At 37.0% G+C, this 22,682-nt stretch overlaps 1 protein-coding gene across 9 annotated transcripts in view; it reads right to left on the bottom strand.

The window, feature by feature from the left end:
• The window catches only part of STXBP5L (syntaxin binding protein 5L), a 327,745-nt gene that overhangs the window by 210,089 nt on the left and 94,974 nt on the right, over nt 1-22,682 (bottom strand). The window lies entirely within an intron of this gene.

Genomic DNA, 22,682 nt, shown 5'->3' with positions numbered 1-22,682 from the left:
AGAGAAAACAACACTTACAGGGGGAACATTCCAATGATAGTAGATTTCTCATCAGAAAACAGGGAGCCAAAAGGAAGTAGAGCATTGCTCAAGGGTATAAAGAAAAGAACTGTCAACCCAGAATTCTATCCACACCAGATATATTTCTAGTTTTATTAAAAATGAAGGAAAACCAAGAAATTGTCACTAAAATATCAACTCAAAGAGAATAGTTAAAGGGAATTTACTTAAGAAAAATGAATGATAAAAAAGGAATATCTGAATATCAAGTGTGAATAAAAATAACAAAAAGTAAAAATATGAGTAAGTATAATGTATTTTCATTCTCTTGAATTCCCTAAATTATGTTTGACAATTGGAAAAAAATTATAACACAGTCCGATTTGGTTCTAAATATAGAGAAGGAAAATTTATTATAAATGAGGGAAATACAGGGAAATAAAAAAAATTGGTCTTTATACTTCATTCAAACTGTGAAAATGCAAAAGCAAAAGACTGTGATAATTTGTTTACATATAATGAAGCACCTACAGCAACCTCTAAAGAAAGGAAGTGATACAAAGAAACACTAAAAAATAAAGATAAATAAATGAAATTCTGAAAAAAAATTAAAAACAGAACAGCAAGAGAAAAAATACCAAGTGAAAAATAGAGAGATTTTCTCCAACAAGCAGACTACAAAAAATAAAATGAGATCTTAAGTCCTGAGGTATCAATTACAGAAAATATAAACACCAAATAAAATACACAGATTGACAGACTGAGTTCAAAAAAAAAAAAACCCAACTATACACTGTCTACAAGAAACTTTACTTATATTGAGCTAACAAGAAGGACAAGCTATACCGCACAAACATTAATCAAAAGAAAGAAGAATAAGTTATATAATATCAAATTATAAAGAGTTCTGAGGCAAGAAAATAACTAGAGAGACATAATGTAAAGATAAAATATCAGTCCACCAGGAAGAAATAACAATCCCAAATGTGTGTGCATACATCAAATAACAGGTTGCAAAATACATGAAGCAAAAACTGATAAAACTGAAAAGAAAAAAAGAATTTATGATTCTAGTAGGAGACTTCAATACCTGTCTCTAGAAAATCAGTAAGGATACAAAAGAACTCAATATAGCCATGAGCCAACAGGAAGTAATCAACATTTATAGATTAATCTACCAAACAACAGCAAAATAGACATTCTATCCTAGAAGTCACAAAAAAACATATACTAAGACAGATGAGATCCTGGGTTAAAAAACAAACCTCAGTAAATAACATAATTCAGGTCATATAGAATGTGTTATCTAAACACAATGGAATCAAACAAGAAATCAACAGAAGAACGATAACAGGAAAAATCTCCAAACATTTAGAACTAAGCAACATATGTGTAATCCATGGGCCTAAGAAGTCATCACAAGTGAATTCAAAAAATACACTGAACTGAATGACACTGGAAATGCAATATATCAAAACAGGTGAGAGCTTAGATATTGACTTGAAACTTTTCCTAAAGCAACACCAAAAGGGAATTTATAGCACTGAATATTTATGTTACAAAAAAGGAAAAAGTTTCAAATCAGTGTCTAATCTCCCATTCTAAAGAACCTAGAAAAATAAGAGCAAAAGAAATCCAAACCAAGTAGACAAAAAATAATAATAAAAGAGCAGAAATTATGAAATTGAAAACAGTAAAACAATGGAGATATAAAGCTAAGGTATAAATTTAAAAACAATTCTGAACTTGAGTGCTAAAATCTACAAAACACAGATGAAAGATATAAGTAAACAAAGTGTGTTCATGAATTTTAATACTCAACATTGTAAAAATGTCAATTTATATTTTTATAAAACTCTGGCATAGTATTTTTATAGATTCTGTTGACATGCTTATTTAAAATTTATATGAAAGGCAAAGGAACAAGAATAACTAAAGCCAACTGTGTAATTCATAATCAATGAAACAAAAAGCAATTCCTTGAAAAGTTCAATAAAACAGAAAAATCTCTGGCAAAACTGACAAGAAAAAAAGATAGGAAAGACAATTTACCAATATTAGGAATTAAAAAGGAATATTACTGTAGATTATACAAAGTTAAATATGATAGTAACAATTTTACAAAGTATATCTGACAACTTATTAAGTGAACTAATTCCTCAAAAAAGCAAAAATCAGAGCAATTCCTCAAATCTGAAGTAGACAGATTAGTCCCTATAACTACTAACAAATTTTAATTTATAATTTTTAAACTTCCAGAAAAGAAATCTTTAGCCCCACGTGGTTTCAGAAGAGAATTCTATCGAATACTTAAAGAAAAACTATCACCAATTGTAACAATCTCTTTCAGAAAATACAAGAGGGAAAACTTTCCAAGTCATTCTATAAAGACAGGATTACCTGAAAGTGAAATCGAGTGAGGACAATATAATAAAGGAAACCGTAAGTAAGTTTTACTTGTCATTTTAATTTATTGAAGCTGGGAAGAGGGAGAAAACTATGCACCAATAATCCTCATGGATACTGGTGTAAAAGTCCTTAACAAAAGATTATCCAATAGAATACAGCAATATATAAAAAGACCAACAGAGGCTTATTCCAGGAATGCAAGGCTAACTCAATATTGGGAAATCAGCCAATGTAATTCATCATATAACAGTTTAAAAGAGATAGATAACATGATCGTATCAATTGATGCAGAAATAGATTTGACAAAATTCAACACTCATTCACATTAACAGCAAAAATAGTATTAGAGAGTACTGTCTCAACTTCATAAAGATCAGCTTCCCAAAGCCTACAAGAACATGTTTAGTAGTGAAATAATGAATGCTTTCCTCCCTAAAGATCAAGAACAAGACAGCATGGCTTTTCTCATCCTTCTCATCCTTCTTCTTAAACATAGTTTGAGGAAGTTCCAGCCAATGCAAGAAAGCAAGAAAAAGAAATAAAGGCATGTAATGCATAAAACTTCCCTGTTTGCAGATAATATGCTGGTCAACATAGAAAATCCTAAGAAATCTGCAAAGAAACTCATAGAGTTAATAAGTTCAGTAATGTTGCAGCATACAAGATAAACATACAAAACTCAGTTGTATTTCTATCTACAAGCAATGAACATGTAGAAGCTGAAAACTGAAATGCAACACCACTTAAAATCACTCAAAATATGATATACTGAGATATAAATCTAAAAACAATTACAGAACTCGAGTGCTAAAATCTACAAAACCCAGATGAAAGAAAAGATATAAGTAAACAAATTGTGTTCATGAATTTTAATACTCAACATTGTAAAAAAACATCAGTTTACATTTTTATAAAACTCTGGCAAAGTATTTTTGTAGATTTTGTTGACATGCTTATTTTAAAATTTATATCAAAAGGCAAAGGAACAAGAATAACTAAAGCAATTGTGCAAAAGAAGAATGAAGTGGGAGGAAACCGCCTACCCAATTTTAAGACCATATTTATCTACAGTAAATAAGACTGTGTTGTATTTGCAGAGGGATAAAAAGATAGACCTGGAGAAGGCAATGGCACCCTACTCCAGTACTCTTCCCTGGAAAATTCCATGGATGGAGGAGCCTGGTGGGCTGCAGTCCATGGGGTCGCTAAGAGTGGGACACGACTGAGCGACTTCGCTTTCACTTTTCACTTTCACACATTGGAGAAGGAAATGGCAACCCACTCCAGTGTTCTTGCCTGGAGAATCCCAGGGACAGGGGAGCCTGGTGGGCTGCCATCTATGGGGTCACATAGAGCTGGACACGACTGAAGCGACTTAGCAGCAGCAGCAGCAAAAAGATATACCAATGCAACAGAATAAAAAACACAGAAAAATAAACCCATTTAATAGGTCCAAATGACTTTTGACAAATTTGGAAGGCAATTCAATGAAAGAAGGTCAACAAATAGTACTAAAGAACTGGATATCTTCTGAGACAAAATTGAATCTCTACCTAAACTTCAAACATTATACAAAAACTAACTTGAAGAAGACCATACATTTATATCTACATGTAAAATATAAAACTCTACCAAAACAGGAGAAAATCCTTGGGATCTTGGATGAAGTAGTAAGTTCACAGATTTGATCTAAAAGTGAGTGATCCATAATGACAGAACTAATAAATTGTGCTTCATCAAAGTATAAAACATCTTCTATACAAAAGAATCTTTTATGAGCATCAAAATAGAAGCTACAGACTGGAGAAAATATTTACAAATCACACATCCAACAAAAGACTAGTATTTAGAATGAATTTTTAAATGCTCAGAACTTAATGGTTAAAAATAAAAATACATGAGAAAGTGCTGACAAATGGAAAATCAATTTTATTGGACCCAGAAGAGAAGTGAAATCTTGGAACAAACTACAACTTCAAAATTTCTATATAAGAAGGAGTTCTTAGGGAAACCAGAAAACAAGGGAGACAAAATCAAGGACACTAGAAAAATCTGAAGCTTCTGGTACCCACAGCCACAGCAAACATCGATACAGCCTAACTTCTTATTGTGTCAACATAAAACCTTACATTAAAGGCCTATCTAGGGAATTCCTTGGTGGTCCAGTGGCTAAGACTCTGCACTCTCAAAACAGGGGGCCTGGGTTTGATCCCTGGTCAGGGAACTAGATCCCATGTGCCATGACTAAGACCCTATGCAGCCAAATAAGTAATTTTTTTAAAGGCCTATATACCTCAAGTCAGAGAAGGCAATGGCACCCCACTCCAGTTCTTTTGCCTAGAAAATCCCATGGACGGTGGAGCCTGGTAGGCTGCAGTCCATGGGGTAGCTAGAGTCGGACACGACTGCGCGACTTCACTTTGACTTTTCACTTTCATGCATTGGAGAAGGAAATGGCAACCCACTCCAGTGCCTGGAGAATCCCAGGGACGGGGAAGCCTGGTGGGCTCCCGTCTATGGGGTCGCACAGCGGACACGACTGAAACAGCAGCAGCAGCATACCTCAAGTACTGAAACTCCAATACTTTGGCCACCTGATGCGAAGGGCTGACTCATTTCAAAAGACCCTGATGCTGGGAAAGATTGAGGGCAGGAGGAGAAGGGGATGACAGATGATGAGATGGTTGGATGGCATCACCAACTCAATGGACATGATTTTGGGTAAACTCTGGGAGTTGGTGATGGACAGGGAGGCCTGGCGTGCTGTGGTTCATGGGGTCACGAAGAGTTGGACACAACTGAGTGAATGAACTGAACCGAACCTCAAGTACTATTACCCAATATACATGTCAAACTTTCAACAAAAAATTACAAGGCATGCTAAAAAGCAAGAGAAAACATATGAAGAGACAAAGGAACATCAGAACCAGGCTCAGATGTGACAAAAATAATATATTTAGCTAAGAACTTTTAAATAAACCATGATTAATATTTTAAGTGCTCTAGAAGAGACAGTAAAGGATATGAAAGATAGGTAATGTAAGCAAAGAGATAAAAAACAACAACATTTCAAATGGAAATGTTAGATACGAAACCCATTGTAAAGAAAATAAAGAATGCATTTTGATGACTTAGTCAACATGGTCAAGTTAACAATCAATGAACTTGAACACAGGTTATTAGAATCTTTCAAAACTTATATACAAGAAGAAAAAAAAAAAAAGAGGCAAGAGGAGAATACCCAAGAACTGTGGGATAGTTTCAGAAGGTGCAACATACATATAAATGGAAGACCAGAAGAGAGAATTGAATAGAAGTATTTGAAGCAAAAATGGCTAAGAACTTCCCCAAATTAAAGACAAACATCAAATAACAGATCCAGGAAGCTTAGAGACACCTGGGAGGCAAAAATATACAAAATCTACACTTAAGTATACCATACACTAACTGCAAAAAACCAACAACAAAGAGAAAATCTTGAATAAATCCAGGGGTGGAGGGAAAGCTCCTTACCTAAACACTTATAGAGAAAAAAGGATAATAATTAGAGTAGACGTCTCATCATAAACCATGCAAGAAAGAACTAAAGTAGAGTGAAACAAAGTGCTGATAGGAAAAAAAAAAAAACCTCATCAACCTAGATTTGTATGTCTGAAGAAAAGATGCTCCAAGTGTGAAGAAATAAAGACACTCTCAGAGTGCAGCCACTATGGAAAACAGTATGGAAATTTCTCAAAAAATTAAGAATACAACTACCATATGATCCAGAAATTCCACTCCTGGGTATATATCCAAAAAAAAAAAAAAATGCAAACCACTAATTTGAAAAGATATACACACCTCAGTCTTCATAGTAGCACTATTTACAATAGCCAAGAAATGAAAGCAACCCAAGTGTCCATCAACAGATGAACTAATAAAGATGTGATACACACACACAGACACAATGGAATATTACTCAGATATAAAGAGTGAAATTTTGCCACTTGTAGCAATGTGTCTGGATCTAGAGAACATTATGCTTAGTGAAATAGAGAAAGATAAATATTGTATGTTATCACTTTTATGTGGAATCTTAAAAAAATAATACAAACAAATGTATACAGTAAAGTAGAAACAGACTCATAGGAAACAAACTAGTGATTACAATGGGCGGATAGGGAAGGTAGGAGGGGCAAATTAGAGACACGGGATTAAGAGATACAAATTACTATGTATAAAATAGATAAGCAACAAGGAAATATTATATAGAAGAGGGAATTAGTGTTATTACCTTGCAATATTTTTTAATGGAGCATCATCTATAAAAAATACCGAATCACTATACTGTAGACTTAAAATTAATATAATACTGTAAATCAACTATAATTTTAAAGTCTCCGAAAAATTTTTTAAATTAAAAATTCTGGGAGATGGAAGATGGTGGAGGAGTAAGATGTGGAGATCACCAGCCTTCCCACAAATACATCAAAAACTCATCAAGATATGGAACAACTCCTACAAAGCAACCTCTAGGCAACAGCAAAAGACCCAGGCTTCCAGGCGGACAGGTTAAGCTCCCTAAAATGAGGTAGGAGAGAGCAAGGAGACATAAAAATGGAAAAGACAGAGAACTTCTGGGCAGCTTGTGCCCCAAGGGAGGGAGGGAGCCCTGAAATAGGAGTTCCCATGCACAGGGACACATCTTCACAGGTGGGCCCAAACCAGGCAAATCAGGGACTTGGAGGGCAATAAACATAATTCAGAATAATGACAGTAAAGATGCTCTGAAGACTTGAAAATAGAATAGAGAAAATGTAAGAAGCATTTAACAGTTAATACAATCACCAAGGACACAGAAGAAATAAAGAAAAAACAAACAGAGATGAATAACACAATTACTGAAATTAAAAATACTCTACAAGGAACCAATAGCAGAATAACTGAGGCAGAGGAATGGATAAGTGAGCTGGAGGATAGAATATTGGAAATAACTGTAGAAGAGCAGAATAAAAGGGAAGGAATGAAAAGAATTGAGGAAGGTCTCAGACAATATTTGGGACAATATTCAATGCACCAACATTCGAGTTATAGGGGTCCCAGAGAAAGAAAAGAAAAAGAAAGGCACTAAGAAAATTTTTGAAGAAACTATAGTTGAAAACTTCTCCCAAATGGGAAAGGAAATAGTCAATCAAGTCCAAGTAGTGCAGAGAATCCCCTACAGGTTAAACCCAAGGAGAAACACATTAAGACTCATATTAATCAAGCTAACAAAGATTAAGCACAAAGGAAGAATATTAAAAGCAGCAAGAGAAAAGCAACAAATAACATACAAGGGGAAAACCATATGATTAACAGCAGATCTTTCAGCAGAAACTCTACAGGCTAGAAGGAAATGGCAGGATATATTTAAAGTACTGAAACAGAAAAACCCACAACTACAATGACTATACCCAGAAAAGATCTCATTCAAAATTGATGCAGAAATCAAAAGCTTTACAGACAAGCAGAAGTTAAGAGAATTCAGCACCACCAAACCAGCCTGCAACAATACGAAAGGCACTTACATAGCCAGTAAACACAAAAGAAAGACCTACAAAAACAAAACAATCAAGAAAATGCCAATAGAAACATATATATCAATAATTACCTCAAATATTAATGGAATAAATGCACCAGCCAAAAGATACAGACTGACTGAATGGATACAAAAATAAGACTCATATATACACTGCCTACAGGAGACCCACTTTAGACCTAGAGACACAGACTGAAAGTAAAAGGATGGAAAAAGATATTCCATGCGAATGGAAACCAAAAGAAAGCTGGAGTGCCAACCCTTATTTCAGAAAAAATAGACTTTAAAATAAAGAATATCATAAGAAACAAAGAAGGACGCTACATAATGATCAAGGGATCAATCCATGAAGACATAACAATTGTAAATGTCTACGCACCCAACAGAGGAGCACCTCAATACATAAGGCAAACACTAACAGGCATAAGAGGAGAAACTGACAGCAACACAATAATCGTAGGGGATTTTAACACCCCACTTTCACCAATGGACAGATCATCAAAACAGAGAATCAATAAGGAAACACAAACCTTAAATGAAACATTAGACCAAATGGACCTAACTGATATCTTCAGGACTTTCTGTAGAAGAATACACTTTCTTTTCAAGTGCACATGGAACATTCTCCAGGATAGACCACATCTTGGGCCACAAATCAAGCCTCAGTAAATTTAAGAAAACTGAAATTGTACCAAGTATCTTCTCTGACCACAGGCTGTGAGACTAGATATCAACTACAGGAAAAAAAGAGCAAAAACACCAAATTCATGGAAATTAAACAATACATTACTAAATAACAAAAATATTACTGAAGAAATAAGAAAAGAAATCAAAAGATTCCTAGAAACAAATGACAATGAAAACACGATGACCCAAAATCTATGGGACTCAGCAAAAGCAGTTCTAAGAGGGAGGTTTATGGTGACACAATCATACCTCAGGAAGCAAGAAAAGCATTGACTAGACAGCCTAACTCTACACCTAAAGCAGCTGGAAAAAGAAAAACAAAAACAAAAAAACGAAGTCAGTAGAAGGAAGGAGATAAATCAGAACAGATATAAATGAAAAAGAAATGAAGAAAACAATAGCAAAGATTAATAAAACTAAAAGCTGGTTCTTTGAGAAGATAAACAAAATTGACAAACCACTAGCCAGAAACATCAAGAAAAAAAGGCAGAAAAATCAATAAAATTAGAAGTGAAAAAGGAGAGGTTACAACTGACAACACAGAAATACAAAGGATCATAAGAGAATATTATGAGCAATTATATGCTAATAAAACGGACAACCTAGAGGAAATGGACAGATACTTAGAAAAGATGAGCCTCCCAAGACAGAACCAGGAAGAAATATAAATTATGAACAACCCAATTACAAATACTGAAATTGAAACAGTAATCAAAAATCTCCCCAAAAACAAAAGCTGAGGGCCAGATGGCTTCACAAGGGAAATCCATCAAACATTTAGAGAAGAGCTAATGCCTGTTTTTCTGAATGTCTTCCAAAAAACTGAAGAGGAAGGAACACTTCCAAACTCATTCCACAAGGCCACAATCACCCTGACACCAAAACCAGGAAAAGACAACACAAAAAAAGAAAATTACAGGCCAATATCACTGATGAACACAGATGCATAAATCCTCAACAAAAGTCTAGCAAACAGAATTTAACACATTAAAAAGCTCATATACCATGATCCAGTTGGATTTATTCCAGGGATGCAAGGATTCTTCAATATATGCAAATCAATCAATGTGATATACCATACCAACAAACTGAAAGATAAAAATGATATGATCAACTCAATAGATGCAGAGAAAGCCTTTGACAAAATCCAGCATCCAATTATGATAAAAACACTTCCAAAAATGGGCATAGAAAGGAACCTACCTCAACATAGTCAAGGTCATATGTGAAAAGCCTACAGCAAACATTATTCTCAATGGTGAAAAACTAAAACCTTTTCCTCTAAGATCAGGAACAAGACAAGGGTGTCCACTCTCACCACTATTATTCAACATAGTTTTGGAACTCCTAGATATGGCAATTAGAGAAGAAAAACAAATAAAAGCAATCCAGATTGGAAAAGAAGAAGTAAAACTCTGTTTGCAGATGACATGGTACTATATATAGAAAACCCAAAAGAAACTATCAGAAAACTACTAGAGCTAATCAGCAAATTCAGAAAGTTGTGGGATACAAGGTCAATACACAGAAATCACTTACACTCTTACATACTAACAATGAAAAATCAGAAAGAGAAATTAAGGAATCAATACCATTCACCATTGCAACAAAAAGAATTAAATATCTAGGAATAAACCTACTTAAGGAAACAAAAGACCTGTATATGGAAAGCTGTAAGACACTAATGAAAGAAATCAAAGATGACATAAACAGATGGAGAGACATTCCATTTTCCTGGGTAGGAAGATTCAATATTGTGAAAATGACTATACTACCAAATGCAATCTACAGATTCAATGTGATCCCTATCAAATTACCAATGACTTTTTTCATAGAACTAGAACAAAAAGTTTCACAATTCATATGGAAACACAAAAGACCCTGAATAGCCAAAACAGTCTTGAAAAAGAAGAATGGAGCTGGAGGAATCAACTGTCCTGACTTCAGACTATACTACTACAGTCATCAAGACAGTATGGTACTGGCACAAAAACAGAAATATAGACCGATGGAACAAGATAGAGAACCCACAGATAAACCCATACACCTATTTTTGACAAAGGAGGAAAGAATATACAATGGGGCAAAGACAGCCTCTTAGATAAGTGGTGCTGGGAAAACTGAACAGCTACATGCAAAAGAATGAAATCAGATCACTACCTAATGTCATACAAAAAGATAAACTCAAAATGGATTAAAGACCTAAATATAATACCAGAAACTATTAAAATCTTTTAGGAGAACATAGGCAGAACACTCGATGACATAAATCAAAGCAAGATCTTCTATGATTCACCTCCTAGAGTAATGGGAAAAAAAAAAAGAACAAATGGGACCTAATTAAACTTAAAAGCTTTTGCAAAGCAAAGCTAATCAACTTTACTTCAATTTAAAAACAAAAATTTTAAGTACTAAAAAAAAAAATTCTTTGCTAGTAATGCTGTATGGTGGCAAGAATACATAGAAGAACTGTACAAAAAAATATCTTAATGGCCCAGATAACCACAATGGTATGATCACTCACCTAGAGTCAGACATCCTAGAGTGTGAAGTCAAGTGGGCCTTAGGAAGCATCACTACAGACAAAGCTAGCAGAGGTGATGGAATTCCAGTTGAGCTATTTCAAATCCTAAAAGATGATGCTGTGAAAGTGCTGCACTCAATATGCCAGAAATTTTGGAAAACTCAGCAGTGGCCACAGGACTGGAAAAGGTCAGTTTTTGTTCCAATCCCAAAGAAAGGCAATGCCAAAGAATGTTCAAACTACTGCACAGTTGCACTCATCTTACACACTAGTAAAGTAATGCTCAAAATTCTCCAAGCCAGGCTTCAACAGTACATGAACTATGAACTTCCAGATGTTCAAGCTGGATTTAGAAAAGGCAGAGAAACCAGAGAGCAAATTGTCAACATCCGTTGGATCATCAGAAAAGCAAGAGAGTTCCAGAAAAACATCTACTTCTGCTTTATTGACTATGCCAAAGCCTTTAACTGCACAATTGCACTCATTAGGCAATGGCACCCTACTCCAGTACTCTTGCCTGGAAAATCCCATGGATGGAGGAGCCTGGTAGGCTGCAGCCCATGGGGTCTCGAAGAGTCAGACACGACTGAGCGACTTCCCTTTCACTTTTCACTTTCATGCATTGGAGAAGAAAATGGCAACCCACTCCAGTGTTCTTGCCTGGAGAACCCCAGGGACGGGGGAATCTGGTGGGCTTCCGTCTATGGGGTCGCACAGAGTCGGACACGACTGAAGCGACTAAGCAGCAGTAGCAGCACATGCTGAAGTGAAGTGAACTCGCTCAGTCATGTCCGACTCTTTGCAACCCCGTGGACTGTAGCCGGCCAGGCTCCTCTGTCCGTGGGATTCTCCAGGCAAGAATACTGGAGTGGGTTGCCATTTCCTTTTCCACATGCTAGTAAGGTTATGTTCAAAATCCTTCAAGTTAGGCTTCAGCGGTATGTGGATTGAGAACTTCCAGATGTACAAACTAGGTTTACAAAATCCAGAAGAACCAGAGATCAAATTGCCAACATCCACTGGATCACAGAGAAAGCAACAGTGTATAAATGTTCCCTTTTCTCCACACCCCAAACATTTGTTATATCTTGTGCTTAGTCACTCAGTCATGTCCAACTTTCTGCAACTTCATGTACTGTAGACTGCCAGGCTCCTCTGTCCGTGGGATTCTCTAGGCAAGAATGCTGCAGTGTGTTGCCATTCCCTCTCCAGAGCATCTTCCCAACTCAGGTATTGACCATGGGCCTCCTGCACTGGAGGCAGATTCTTTACCATGTGAACCACCAGGATCGAACCCACACCCCCTGCACTGGAAGGTGAAGTCCTAACCACTGAACAAGGGAAGTCCCTGTTCTCTCTTATTCCTTTTTATATAAACAGGTTTAATGTAATATCTCAGGGTTTCCCTGGTGGCTCAGTGGTAAAGAATCTGCTTGCAATGCAGGAGGCCCAGGTTCAACCCCTGGACTACGAAAATCCCATGGAGATGGGAATGGCAACCAATTCCAGTACTTTTGCTTGGAATTCCATGGACAAAGGATTCCATGGACAGAGAAGCCTGGCAGGCTACAGTCCATGGGGTCACAGAGTCAAACATAACTGAGCAACCAACACACACACACAAGGTAATAAAGGTAATATCTCATTGTGATTTTGATTTGCATTTCTTTGATAGATGGGGAAACAGTGGAAACAGTGTCAGACTTTATTTTTTGGGGCTCCAAAATCACTGCAGATGGTGACTGCAGCCATGAAATTAAAAGACACTTACTCCTTGGAAGGAAAGTTATGACCAACCTAGATAGCATATTGAAAAGCAGAGACATTACTTTGCCAACAAAGGTCTGTCTAGTCAAGGCTATGGTTTTTCCTGTGGTCATGTATGGATGTGAGAGTTGGACTGTGAAAAAAGCTGAGCGCCAAAGAATTGATGCTTTTGAACTGTGGTGTTGGAGAAGACTCTTGAGAGTCCCTTGGACTGCAAGGAGATCCAATCAGTCCATTCTGAAGGAGATCAGCCCTGGGATTTCTTTGGAAGGAATGATGCTGAAGCTGAAACTCCAGTACTTTGGCCACCTCATGTGAAGAGCTGACTCATTGGAAAAGACTCTGATGGTGGGAGGGATTAGGGGCAGGAGGAGAAGGGGACGACAGAGGATGAGATGGCTGGATGGCATCACTGACTCGATGGACGTGAGTCTGAGTGAACTCCGGGAGTTGATGATGGACAGGGAGGCCTGGCATGCTGCGATTCATGGGGTCGCAAAGAGTTGGACATGACTGAGCGACTGAACTGAACTGAAGTGAACCATTTCTTCTAGACCATCCATTTTGTTGGCACATACTTGTTGACAGCAGTCTCATAATCATTTGCATTTCTGTGGTATCAGTAATAATGTTTTCTCTTTCAAAACTGATTTTAGAAATGTCTTCTCTCTTAATCTACCTAAATATTTGTCTATTTTGTTTAATTTATTAAAAGAACCAGCTCTTAGTTTCACTGATCTTTTCTATTGTTTTCCTGGCCTCTACTTCATTTCTTTCTTCTCTTATCTTTGTTATTTCCTTCTTTCTGCTAACTTTTGGCTTAGTTTGTTCTTCTATTTCCAGTTCCTTAAAGTGTAAAGGGAAATTTTTAAGATTGGCCTCATTTTGTTATGTAGGCATTATCACTACAACCTGCCCTCTTACAACTGCTTTTGAAAATTTCCTTAGGTTTTGATATGTTGTGTTTCCAATTTCATATGTTTCAAAATATTGCTTGATTTCTCTATTGACTTCTTTGACCCATTAGCTGTTAAAGATCATGTTGTTTAATCTCCACATATCTGTGAATTTCATCGTTGTCCTCTTGTTATTGATTTTTAGTTTCATTCTATTGTGGTCACAAGAGATACTTGGTATGATTTCCAACGTCTTACATTTGCTAGATGTGTTTTGTAATCTATCCTAAAGTATGTATGTTCCATGTGCACTTAAGAAGATTGTGTATTCTGTTCCTGTTGGATGGAACGTTCTATGTCTGTTAGATACATATGGTCCAAAGGGTCATTCAGGTTCATTATTTGTGCACTGATCTTCTCTTTGGATGATTTATTCCTTGCTAAAAGTAAAGTCCCCTACTACAATTGCATTGCCATCTAATTCTCCACATGTATTAACAACTGCTTAATATTCTTATCTGCTCCAATCAGTATATATATGTTTATAAATGTTATATCCTCCTAATGAATTGACCCCTTTATCATTATAGAATTATTTATCTTTTGTTACAGTGTTTGACTTAAAGTATATTTTCCAATACAAGTACAGCTAACCTTGTTCTTTTCTGGTTTCCATTTTCTTGAAATACCTTTTTCCATCCCTTTAGTGCATGTTATTTGAAAGTAGATTTACATTAATTGTAAATGTATATTGAAAAACCACTACAAAGTTTTCTAAAGAAGTATAATTGATATGCTAGGAGCAGAGAAAAACTGAGACATAAAAAGTCCACTTAAAACTAAATAAGGTACAAAAGGGGGAGAAAAGAAAAGAAAGAATAAGTGCAATGTATAGAAAACAGTTACAAATATGACAGATATTAATTCACCTATTTGATAATCAAATGTAAATGTCTATTGACAAATTAAAAGATAGAGATTTTTTAAATAGATGAGAAAAAAAAATCAACAATGTGTTAGTGAAACAAAAACTCTTAAAAATTCTGATACAGTGATCCACTTCTGGGTATTTATCCAAAGAAAATGAAAACACTAATTCAAAAAGATATACGTACCTCAAGATTCACATTACATACAATAGCCAAGATATGGAAGTAAGCTAAGTGTCCAACAACAGATGAGTGAATAAAGGTGTGGGAGATATGCAAAATGGAGTATTAGTCAGCCATATAAAGAATGAAATTCTGTCTTTTATAACAACATGGATGTACCCGGAGAGTATCATACATAGTGAAATAAGTCAGACAGAGAAAGACAAATACTGTACGTTTTCACTTATATGTGAAAAGAGAAAAGTATAACATGCTACCACTAATCAAAAGAAAGTTAAAGAGCTAAAATAGGTATATTAACTTTAGACAAAACAGACATTGGAATAATAAATATTATCAGGGATAAAGATGGGCATAAAATAATGATAAAAGGGTCAATTCTCCAAGAAGATGTAACAAATCTTAGTGTATATACACCTAACAACATACATTAAAATACATGAGCAAAAAACTGATAGAAATGCAGGAACAAAGAGAAGAATTTATTCATATAGTTGGAGACTCCAACATGAGGCATAAAGTCAGTTAGAAAATTAGTTGGAGGCTCCACCACCCAGGCAGAAAGTCAGAATATAGGTGACCAGAACAGCAGTAGCAACCAACTTGATCTAACTGACATTTCTATATTATTCCAACTAAAAATAACAAAATATATTCTGTTTAGGCTCAGATGAAATATTTACTATGGCAAACACATTGTGAAATAAAACACACATTAGCAAATTATAAACACAGGAATTACATAAAGTGAATTTTCAAAACATGATGGAACTGAACTAGAAATCAAATACAGAAAGATATATGGGAAATCCCTACCCACTTAGAGATAAATATCTAAATAAAGCATGGCTCATAGAAGAAATCTCAAGAAAATACTTATATATTTTAACTAAGTTGAAAGCAGAACTAATCAAAATCTACAGGATACAGTAAAAGCAGTGTTAACAGGAAAATTTATAGCACTAAGTGAATGTTTTAGAAAATAAAACAAGTATATGCTTACCAAAGGGGAAAGGTGGAAGGGAGGGATAAACTGTAACTTCGGGATTAACATATATACACTATTATATATAAAACAGATAATCAACAAGAATCTATTGTATACCACAAGGAACTATATTTAATATGTGTAATAACCTATATGCAAAAAGAATGTAAAAAATGGATATATGTATGTGTATATATAATTGACCACTTTGCTGTACACCTTAAACATATTGTAAATCAACTATAAAATAAAAACCATAAAATGAAATAAATATATAATTATATAAAATATTAAAAAAAAGTTAAATTTAAAGAAAGAGTTCTAAAACCAATAATCTAACATTATACCTTAGGAAACTAGAGAAAGGAGAGCAATTTAAAACTAAATCAAGAATAATAAAATTAATAGTAAAAATTAGAGCAAAAGTAAAAAAAAAAAAAGAGAGAGAGAGAAAATTAACAAAACCAAAGCTTGCTCTTTGAAAAGATTAATAAAATTGATAAGCCTCTAGCCAGGCTGCTGCTGCTGCGTTGCTTCAGTCCTGTCCAACTCTGTGAGACCACATAGACGGCAGCCCACCAGGCTCCCCCGTCCCCAAGAGCAAAAGAGAGAAAACACAATTGCTAATGTCAGAAACAAAGAGGATCATCATGTTAATCCCATGGATATTACAAGGATCATTACAGAATACTATGAAAAATTTTCTGTCTACAAATTTGATAACATATATGAAATGGTCTAACTACTTTAAAGATAACAAATTACTAAAACCCATGCAAATAAAAGTAGATAATCTGAATAAGTATTGGGAGGTTGAGATACTGAATAATATCCTCAAACTGAAAAGGAACTTTAAGACTGAAAAATGAAGGCGGCATTTCTATAAAGTGCAATTATGAAGTTTATTTGGGGTGTCTTACACAAAGGCAGGATTGGGCAGACAACTGCAGCTGCACTACAAGGAGGTGAAAGGAGTATGAAGTGAAGTGAAGTAGCTTAGTCGTGTCTGACTCTTTGCGACCCCGTGGACTATAGCCTACCAGGCTCTTCCCTCCATGGGAAGAGTACTGGAGTGGGTTGCCATTTCCTTGTCCAGGGTATCTTCCCAACCCAGGGACTGAACCCGGGTCTCCCGCATTGCAGGCAGACGCTTTAACCTCTGAGCCACCAGGGAAGCCCAGGAAAAGAGTATGCTGCTGCGTCGCTTCAGTCATGTCCGACTCCGTGCGACCCCACAGACAGCAGCCAACCAGGCTTCCCGTCCCTGGGATTCTCCAGGCAAGAACACTGGAGTGGGTTGCCATTTCCTTCTCCAATGCATGAAAGTGAAAAGTCAAAGTGAAGTCGCTCAGTCGTGTCCGACTCTAGCGACCCCATGGACTGCAGCCTACCAGGCTCCTCTGTCCATGGGATTTTCTAGGCAAAAGTACTGGAGTGGGCTGCCATTGCCTTCTCCAGGGAAGGAGTATAGAGAGATGTAAAAGGCCCAAAGCCCTTTTTGTAAACACAGATTCTGTGTTTACAGAATCTGATTACTAAGTGAGAAGCATGTCCACACAAATAGGAACCAGGGTTTCCTCCCAACCTAGGGTTTCATGACCATTAAGCATCTGTATCAGCAAAAGGCATTCTTTCAGCTTTTGTAACAGATGCAGCTAATGATGCTGCTGCTGCTAAGGTAAAAGTTGATAGGGGACTTACCTGGTTTGGGTATATTTCTTGTGAGTAAACTGAAGGTCAGTCCCACAGAAAGAGATGGGATTAGTACCTCAGGCCTAAGATAGTGCTGACAAAATGGAGTCAGTGTTGTTCAGTCACACAGTAGGGTTACATCTATTAAAGAAACTGAATAAATTAATAATCTTTCAAAAAAAAAAAAAAGAAAGAAAGAATGCACCAGGCCCAGATGGGTTCATTAGTGAATCCCACCAAACATTTATTAGTGATTTCCACTAAACACTTAAGGAAAAAAAAAAACAAACCAGTTATCTGTAGTCTCTTCCAGAAAATAGAAGCATAGGCAACTCTGAGGCTAAGGTTCAGTTGAGCTCAGCTCAGTCATACAGTTGTGTCAGAGTCTTTGCCACCCCATGAATAGCAGCACGCCAGGCCTCCCTGTCCATCACCAACTCTCGGAGTTCACCCAAACTCATGTGAATCGAGTCGGTGATGCCATCCAGCCATCTCATCCTCTGTTGTCCCCTTCTCTTCCTGCCCCTAATCCCTCCCAGCATCAGGGTCTTTTCCAATGAGTCAACTCTTCACATGAGGTGGCCAAAGAATTGGAGTTTCAGCCTCAGCATCAGTCCTTCCAATGAACACCCAGGACTGATCTCCTTTAGGATGGACTGGTTGGATCTCCTTGCAGTCCAAGGGATTCTCAACAGTCTTCTCCAATACCACAGTTCAAAAGCATCAATTCTTCGGCGCTCAGCTTTCTTCACAGTCCAACTCTCACATCCATACATGACCACAGGAAAAACCATAGCCTTGACTAGACGGACCTTTGTTAGCAAAGTAATGTCTCTGCTTTTCAATATGCTATCTAGGTTGGTCATAACTTTCCTTCCAAGGAGTAAGCGTCTTTTAATTTCATGGCTGCAGTCACCATCTGCAGTGATTTTGGAGCCCGAAACAATAAAGTCTGACACTGTTTCCACTGTTTCCCCATCTATTTCCCATGAAGTGATGGGACCAGATGCCATGATCTTCGTTTTCTGAATGTTGAGCTTTAAGCCAACTTTTTCACTCTCCTCTTTCACTTTCATCAAGAGGCTTTTTAGTTCCTCTTCACTTTCTGCCATAAGGGTGGTGTCATCTGCATATCTGTTATTGATATTTCTCCTGGCAATCTTGATTCCAGCTTGTGCTTCTTCCAGCCCAGCATTTCTCATGATGTACTCTGCATAGAAGTTAAATAAGCAGGGTGATAATATACAGCTTTAACATACTCCTTTTCCTATTTGGAACCAGTCTGTTGTTCCATGTCCAGTTCTAACTGTTGCTTCCTGACCTGCATATAGGTTTCTCAAGAGGCAGGTCAGGTGGTCTGGTATTCCCATCTCTTTCAGAATTTTCCACAGTTTATTGTGATCTACACAGTCAAAGGCTTTGGCATAGTCAATAAAGCAGAAATAGATGTTTTTTCTGGAACTCTCTTGCTTTTTCCATGATCCAGCAGATGGTGGCAATTTGATCTCTGGTTCCTTTGCCTTTTCTAAAACCAGCTTGAACATCAGGAAGTTCACGGTTCACGTATTGCTGAAGCCTGGCTTGGAGAATTTTGAGTATTACTTTACTAGCGTGTGAGATGTGTGCAATTGTGTGGTAGTTTAAGGTTAGCTAATACCAAAACCAAAGACATTACAAGAAAGGAAAACTACAGACCAATGACTCTCATGAACATACATGGAAAAATCTTCAACAAGATATTAACAAATAAAAATTTTCAAATGTATAAAGATAATTCTACACTATAATCCATGTTGGCTTAAAATTCAACATTCAGAAAACAAAGATCATGTCATTGGTCCCATCACTTCATGGCAAATTGATGAGGAAACAGTGACATACTTTATTTTGGGGGGTTTCAAAATCACTGCAGATGGTGACTGCAGCCATGAAATTAAAAGACACTTACTCCTTGGAAAAAAAGTTATGACCAACCTAGATAGCATATTAAAAAGCAGAGACAGTACTTTGCCAACAAAGGTCCATCTAGTCAAGGCTATTGCTTTTCCAGTAGTCATGTGTGGATGTGAGAGTTGGACTATAAAGAAAGCCGAGTGCCAAAAAATTGATGCTTTTGAACTGTGGTGCTGGACTTTTGAGAGTCCCTTGGACTGCAAGGAGATCCAACCAGTCCATCCTAAAGGAAATCAGTCCTGAATATTCACTGGAAGGACTGATGCTGAAGCTGGAAACTCCAATACTTTGACCACCTTATACGAAGAACTGACTCATTGGAAAAGACCCTGATGCTACTCATTGGAAAAGACCCTGATGCTAGGAAAGATTGAAGGTGGGAGGAGAAGGGGTTGATAGAGGATGAGATGGTTGGATGAATCACTGACTCAGTGGTCATGAGTTTCAGTAAACTCCAGGAACTGGTGATGGACAGGGAGGCCTGGCGTGCTGCAGTCCAAAGCATCGCAAGGAGCCGGACACAACTGAGCGACTGAACTCACTGACTGACTGATAACTCCATGTGATTTATTCTAGGTATGTAGGACTATTTCAATATTTGAAAATCAATTAATTAATTATATCACCCATCTAAAGAAGAAAAATCATTATCAATCGATGTAGGAAAACACTTGAAAAATTGCAGCCCTCATTCATAAAAAAAATGAAACCAAAACTTTATTCCCTTTCTTGTGCTCTCTGACTTCAATTATGTGCTGTTGCTGCTGCTGCTACTGCTGCTAAGTCACTTCAGTCACGTCCAACTCTGTGCGACCCCATAGATGGCAGCCCACCAGGCTCCCCCGTCCCTGGGATTCTCCAGGCAAGAACACTGGAGTGGGTTGCCATTTCCTTCTCCAATGCATGAAAGTGAAAAGTGAAAGTGAGGTCGCTCAGTCGTGTCCGACTCTTCGCGACCCCATGGACTGTACCCTTCCAGGCTCCTCTATCCATGGGATTTTCCAGGCAAGAGTACTGGAGTGGGGTGCCATCGCCTTCTCCGTCAATTCTGTGCTGCTGCTGCTGCTGCTAAGTCACTTCAGTCGTGTCCAACCCTGTGCCACCCATAGACGGCAGCCCACCAGGCTCCCCCGTCCCTGGGATTCTCCAGGCAAGAACACTGGAGTGGGTTGCCATTTCCTTCTCCGATGCATGAAAGTGAAAAGTGAAAGTGAAGTTTCTCAGTCGTGTCCAAATCTTAGCGACCCCATGGACTGCAGCCTACCAGGCTCCTCCCGTCCATGGGATTTTCCAGGCAAGAGTACTGAATACTATTCAACCACAGTCAAATGACTAAAATTTCTGTTGTCGATAACATCATTAATATACTAAAACAGCTACCACAGATATCATCATTAATGTACAAATTCATTTTGTTTCTCCAGGGCAAGAAGAACTAACAGAACCCTGAGCCATAGACTACCTGCCTCAGAATCAAACCAGAGGCATCCTGACTCCCAAAACTAGAGGAAAACATAGGAAGAACATTTTTTGACATAAATCACAGCAATAACTTTTCAATCCATCTCCTAGAGTAATGGAAATAAAAACAAAAATAAACAAATGGGACCTATATAACTCAAAAGGTTTTGCACAGCAAGGGAAACCATAAACAAAAAGAGGAGTCATAGGATGGGAGAAAATATTTGCAAATCAAATGACTGACAAGGAGTTAATCTCCAAAATCTACAAACAGCTCCTGCAGCTCAGTATCAAAAAAACAAACAACCCAATCAAAAAATAGGCAGAAGACCTTAACAGATATTTCTCCAAAGAAGACATACAGATGGCCAAGAAACACATGAAAAGATGATCAACACTGCTAATTATCAGAGAAACACACATCAAAACCATAATGAGATATCATACCAGTCAGAATGGCCATCATCAAAAGTCTACAAACAATTTTTCACAGAACTATAACAAATAATTTCACAATTTGTATGGAAATACAAAAAACCTCGAATAGCCAAAACAATTTTGAGAAAGAATGGAACTGGAGGAATCAACCTGCCTGGCTTCAGGTTATACTACAAAGCTAGTCATCAAGACAGTATGATACTGGCACAAAGACAGAAATATAGATCAATGGAACAAAATAGAAAGCCCAGAGATAAATCCACGGACCTATGGACACCTTATCTTTGACAAAGGAGGCAAGAATATACAATGGAGAAAAGACAATCTTTTTAACAAGTGGTGCTGGGAAAACTGGTCAACCACTTGTAAAAGAATGAAACTAGAACATTTTCTAACACCATACACAAAAATAAACTCAAAATGGATTAAAGATCTAAACATAAGACCAGAAACTATAAAACTCCTAGAGGAGAACATAGGCAAAACACTCCAACATAAATCACAGCAGGATCCTCTATGACCCACCTTCCAGAGTAATGGAAATAAAAGCAAAAATAAACAATGGGACCTAATTAAACTTAAAGGCTTTTGCACAATGAAGGAAACTATAAGCAAGGTGAAAAGATAGCCTTCAGTGTGGGAGAAAATAATAGCAAACAAAGCAACTGACAAAGAATTAATCTCAAAAATATACAAGTAACTCCTGCAGCTCAATTCCAGACAAAAAAACAACCCAATCAAAAAATGGGCCAAAGAACTAAACAGACATCTCTCCAAAGAAGACATACAGATGGCTAAAAGACATAAAAAGATGCTCAGCATCACTCATTATCAGAGAAATACAAATCAAAACCACAATGAGGTACCATTTCACGCCAGTCAGAATAGCTGCTATCCAAAAGTTTACAAACAACAAATGCTGGAGAGGGTGTGGAGAGAAGGGAACCCTCTTACACTGTTGGTGGGAATGCAAACTAGTACATCCACTATGGAGAACAGTGTGGAGATTCTTTAAAAAACTGGAAATAGAACTGCCATATGACCCAGCAATCCCACTGCTGGGCATACACACCAAGGAAATCAGAATTGAAAGATACACGTGTACCCCAATGTTCATCGCAGCACTGTTTATAATAGCCAGGACATGGAAGCAACCTAGATGTCTATCAGCAGACGAATGGATAAGAAAGCTGTGGTA

The sequence above is a fragment of the Bos taurus genome, chromosome 1 (genome assembly GCF_002263795.3).
Source record: "Bos taurus isolate L1 Dominette 01449 registration number 42190680 breed Hereford chromosome 1, ARS-UCD2.0, whole genome shotgun sequence".
Classification (NCBI taxonomy): Eukaryota; Metazoa; Chordata; class Mammalia; order Artiodactyla; family Bovidae; genus Bos; species Bos taurus.
The sequence above is the reverse complement of the archived record's forward strand: the minus strand, read 5'-3'. Positions and strand labels throughout refer to the sequence as shown.